This window comes from Pteropus vampyrus, unplaced genomic scaffold, assembly GCF_000151845.1.
Source record: "Pteropus vampyrus isolate Shadow unplaced genomic scaffold, Pvam_2.0 Scaffold230, whole genome shotgun sequence".
Taxonomy (NCBI): domain Eukaryota; kingdom Metazoa; phylum Chordata; class Mammalia; order Chiroptera; family Pteropodidae; genus Pteropus; species Pteropus vampyrus.
This window is the reverse complement of record NW_011889011.1, coordinates 1,077,337-1,083,037: the sequence shown is the minus strand read 5'-3', so window position 1 is coordinate 1,083,037 and position 5,701 is coordinate 1,077,337. Positions and strand designations below refer to the sequence as shown.

Here is a 5,701-nt window from a genome sequence, read left to right as displayed (position 1 = left end):
GGCCTGATGCACAGACAGTGCCCGTCGATCCAGCTGGAGTGAGCCCCCGGACGCCATCGGCTCCGCCCTGCGCCCTTTTCCTGGTCCTCGTCCATGTACCCGTCACTGCTGATCATGAAGCTACGTGACTGAGTGATGCTCCTGTTGCAGGCGGGACAGGAACGCTGGGAGGCCACTCAGCAAATCGTATGTTTCCCCATCCTCTCCAGCAGCGTTAGAGACTGCGGAGTGTGTGCGGTCCTGTTTGCTCGGGCACAGGAAGATGTGCCCCCCCATATGTGTGTGTGCACACACATGTGCACGCATGCACACACACAGGCACACATGCACACACAGACGCACACATGCACACATACATACACACATGCACATGCACAGACACATACAGACCCACACATGCACACAGACAGATGCACAAATACACACATGAACACACACATGCACACATGCACAGAGACACATGCACACACATGCACACATGCATGCACACACAGACACATGCACACACATGCACACATACGCACACACACATGCACACATACGGACACACACACGCACATATTAGATAAGAAGACAACGTCATTGTAAGTTATGTGAAAAACTACAATTATGTGAAAAGTGACCTGGGAGAAGAGTAAAAAAAGAAAAAATGGCGAAGCACTGAAGGCAGAGGAAGGGACGCACCTGGATGGCGGCAGTGGCGACAGCCGTCACACGGAGGGCGGGGGCTGCCCCCTCGGACATCCCAAGGCTCTAGGAGTCTGTGTCGTCAGGGCTCGGAACCAACTGGAGCAAATGCGTTTGACACAGTCTTTATCGTCTCAGTTCTAAGTGCCCTAAAATGAACCGACCCGAAGTCACGAAGCCCCGCCGAGTTCTGCGAGTGACACTCAGAGGCGAGAGCAGACACAGCGAGCGCCCCGTACTTCGAACTGACTCTGAGACGCAGCGCTAAGAATAGCGGGCACAGCAACACCACGGCAAATATGCGAAATAATGATGTTTTCCCAAAGCCCGTAGCTTTATGCGAGAGTTTGTCAGAGACTCTGGAAAGAGGCCGTTGGGGCTGTGTGTGCCAATCCTATTTTCGACTCCGTCAACATTTACTGGAAAACCTACGCTGGCTAGCAAATCAAATCACTCAGGGACAAAACAGACAAGGGCACACAGAGGACTTTTGTGCTTGTTAATGCCATCGTCTCCCAGTGACAATACCTTGCTGCCTGTAGAACGCTCCTCCCGGCAGCAGTTCTCAAACTTTCAAACACGGGGACGTAAACGAACGCCGAGGGCCACCCCTGGCCCCGTCCGCCTCCCCCACCCGCCCAGGTCAGAAAAACCGAGGGGTAAATTCCGGCGGCCGCGGGCTCCAGGCCTGAAGATGCCCTTTCTCGTCGTGGTTAGATGAGAACTTTGTCATCGAAAGGAAGTGACGGTTTTTAGGAATAAACTGTTCCTTGATTACATAAATAAAACTTGCTTTAATTTTCTTGGAATGATTATAACTCCAAACTAGCTAGTGGGCGCCACAGGGCCCTGGAACCACGTGGCATTTTAAGCTGGCCAGGACGGTAGATGGGCGTCTCCGCAGAGAAATCGACCGGCCGGCGCCTAAGCCTTCAAAACCCGGAGAGAGCAGCGGGTTCCTCTCTGGAGGCCCGGCCGTTTCTCACGGACCTCGACGCTGGCCAAGGGCCCGGGGGTGGGTCGCAGGCGCCACGGTCACGCGCCCCGGTCACACGCGCGCCCCTCGGGTTTGCTGCGCGCCCCTCGGGTTTGCTGCGCGCATCTGGTGCAGACGTCGGGCCTCGCGCTCGCATCTGGGCCTCGCAGAGCTGACTTTTCAGCATATTCTTAGTTTCTTTACGGATGGAACCATTATTTTTGCTTTTTCATATATATATTTAAGTTGTATTTATGAGATTCGTAGCCATTTATATTACCTTTTAATTAACCCCACGGTCCTCTCCACTGTGCCAGAAACAATACGGGTTCCGTCCCTTCCGGTCCCCGGTCTGTCGTTTCTATTTATAGCTGGAAAAGCTTTGGTTTTCTGTTTCTCTTATATTACACTTTATTTTATGTGTCTTGTTCTGTGTGTTATTAATCAAGATCAAGTCAGATAAACCGAGGAGAATAGTGGCCAGATGGAGAAGTAAATAATGTTTGATTAGCGGTTGATTTAGGCACTAGCTTACAGGAAACGCCAACCTGCAGGTAAGGAATGCCTAAATCTGTGTTTCTTGTCACACGTGCGCGCGCACATACGATACGTGCTGTCTGGGGGAACACATGCTTACCTGCCCACCAGAGCGCGGGAGTGGACGTCCGGTGTGCGCTTCTGTCTTCTGCATGACCTAACGACCTTTTTGTGGCATTATTTTAATTCATCCACAAAACAGTGTATGAAATAGGTGCTATTGTATCATCCCCATTTTACCTTAAAGTGAAACTGAGGCACATCAAGCTTAAGCAACTTGCCCTTCGTTACACAGGCTGTGGTCTCAGAGCCAGGATTTGAACTTGGCTTCTCCGATGCTCTGTGTACACCCCAGGATACGTGCTACATGATTCATTGGTTTACAGAGGGTAATATTAGGGCTTATACAGGCATTATTAGTAAAATATGACAAAGAACTTAAGCTTCACTAAGACTTAACGTACAGGCTGGCACTGGTACCTCTCCTACCTTGGCGGCGCATCAGATGACCAGGTGTCATCAATTGTAAAGGGGCCGCCCTGAGAGGACAGTGGGCGTCCTACAACAGAGACTTGGGGAGTGGGGCCCTCTCTCGTTAGAGCCCTTTCTCGGATTACCTGTGCTTGGCTAAAAAAATCATGGATAAATTATCTCTTTTAACTAACTGTTGTAACACATGAGTGACTTAAGATTCAAGGTTCCTGCAAAGAAACCATTAATTCAAGATAGTACTCATAAAGCAAGCATGAGCCAAAAGAGAAAATGACGGCACTGACAAAGTGAGGTGCCATTATCCCTGACAGTGAACCTCACCTTGAGTGCATGACAGGCCCTGAGATATAAATTAAGGAGGGTGTGAAGCCATTACACTTAGCAAGACATTTAAAAATCAAGCCAGTACTAAATGAGAAGAGTGTTTCTGTTGAGCATAGACTGAAGACAATCCAGTTTGTTTTTTATTAAAAACATTCTATAACATCTGAATGTCTCTTTTCACACAACATGGGGAAAACATAACTCGAGTCACAATAAAAAATATAGAGCCTGAAACAGCACATAACAAACAGCATTGTGACAAACGGAACTATATTTTGTGATGAGTGAGTACTTTTGGAATATAATAGGTTCTCCTTACGCCCAGGGATGTCTGAACCCGCACACGACCCTCTATATACTATGTTTTTTTCATGTATATATTTACAATCAAGTTTAATTTATAAATCAGGCGCGTGCACTCTCTCTTTGTCTGACAGACTATCTTACTGTACCGCACTCATGTTTTCACTCATAGGAAGCACTTTGTGGCTTTTCTTTGACATGCCCAAAATGCCAGCATCACCGCTTATGCACTTCGGGGCCGTTACCAAGTAAAATAGGGGTGACCCGGACTCAAGCACGGGCTAGTGCAACACCATGACAGTCGCTCTGACCGTCAAGACGACCATTAAGTGGGTGGGCGGCTGACCGACCTCCTGACGGGCCCAGGTGGGATGGGGCCCGATTTCATCACACTGCTCAGACCCGTGTGCAAGGTAAACCTTACGAATCGTTTACTTCTGGAATTTCCCAGTGACTATTCTCAGATCGCTGTTGACTAGGGATAACCGATACCTTGGAAAGCGAAACCACATATAAGGGGAGATGACAATATATATTAAAACTGCTGAAGATAGTAAGAAATAAGTATTGCAATAAATCATGTGGTGTAGGAGGCTTATGACACAGTTGAATGACGGCACAGTTGTTTTTAACCTGCCTCTGCTTGTGGTCATTTGCTACATCCTCTTTGAATAACAAAGTACCTGAATAGGCAGGTTTCTGCTCCTTGTTGTGGGACATTCAAGGAAAGAGATACCAGAGAAGATAATAGTAAGTGGCATTTTAAAAAATAAAAGCAAGGCTTTGGGCAGCATTATGTTTAAATAACCAGTAATGAGGTAGGTACAGTCACAAAAATTATTTTTAAAAATTCTGAAAAAACCCCACAAGGTAACACATGTAAAATTCATGCATTCCCTGCCTCACTCCCTATGAAAACGAACTGCAGCCACGAAGCATAGGTTCTAAGGCTTGACAAGGTTAATTTAAAAAGAAGTGTTTAGAAGGTAACTACCCTCTGTTACAATCCATATAATGCATTTTAATGAGGTAGAGCGTGATCGTGCCGATCTTTTGTTTAATAGAGAAGTTGTTAGCTGTCCTGTGGCAAAGAACTAGCAAAACTGAAGGTAGTTTACATACATTCTTTATAAAAATATAAGGGATTCGACTTTATTAACCTTTCCTGCGACTGTAAATAACTGTCGATAGTGTGTTGTATCCAAAATATTGTTGAAAAAATAATATATTCAATATATTCACTTAACCTGTCCCTTGAAGGTAATATTTTTTAAGCGACTGAGAAAAATAAATGCAAAATGACCTTAAATTTTTGAAAGAAACTCAACCTTGTTCAAAATAAGGAGAAAAAAAAAAAAAAGAACTATGTAGAAGTACCAGTTCTCAACTACAAGACTGGAAAGAAATCCCAAAGTCTTTTAACTACTCTGTCGGTGAGGCATTGGGAAAACGCTGCTTTTATACGTTGCTGGTGGGACTAAAAAGTGGCACAATTGTTGGGAGGGGAATTTGGAAAGGGTGAGATAAATATATATTTTCCCTTTGATACAGTAACTCCACTCCTAGGAATCTATCCCTATTATACTCTGACAAAAATTATGAAAATATGTGTGCACACAAGTCTATAAGTTGTGGCAATATTTGTAGTAAAAAAAATGAAAACTAAGTGTGCATCAATAAAGAAAGAGTAAGGTATGTACACCCAGTGGAATTCGATGACGGTATTTTTTTAAAAGAAGGAAAAAATTCATATATTACTAGGGAGTGATCTCCAGAAAATAATGTATAATGTAGAGTGGGTGAAACAGCAAAATGGAGAAAAACATGCATAGTATCCCCACTTTTTACTTAACAAGGGGGTGACATGAATCCGTATCGACATATACGTCATAGGCAATTTGTTTACGTGTTTTTAAAATGGGAGACTTTTCAAATAAAGTTTTGTGCATGGTAGAAGAAAATAAATAAGAATGGGAATAAAATCTCTATTTCTTTGAATGTAACTTGTTTTGACTTTGGAATTATGTTAATATTTTCCATAATTTTAAAAATAAAATCAATCTGAAAAGCAATTCAAAGGAAAATAAAATATGTATGTGATGGGCGACATAACTGTACAGTAATGGTACATGAGTCTATATCCCTATAGGAATATACCTTAATGACAAACTGCAAACATCTTAACATTGTTTTCAGTACCCTTACTTTGGTGATGGTGTTGGTATTCTAACACTGATACTGTTGTGTGTTTACTGTAACAAGATAAATGAGTAATTACGTTGACGTTACTTAGTAAGAACATTTTTGCTAAGAGAAGCAGCAGCAACAGTTGTGAGATTAGTGACTTTCAGTGAATGAATAGTCCATAACCCTGACCTTGTC

General features: G+C 44.0%; 1 protein-coding gene across 1 annotated transcript in view; it reads right to left on the bottom strand.

Moving 5' to 3' along the window:
* Positions 1-5,701, bottom strand: part of PRKN (parkin RBR E3 ubiquitin protein ligase) — an 899,371-nt gene that overhangs the window by 355,273 nt on the left and 538,397 nt on the right. The window lies entirely within an intron of this gene.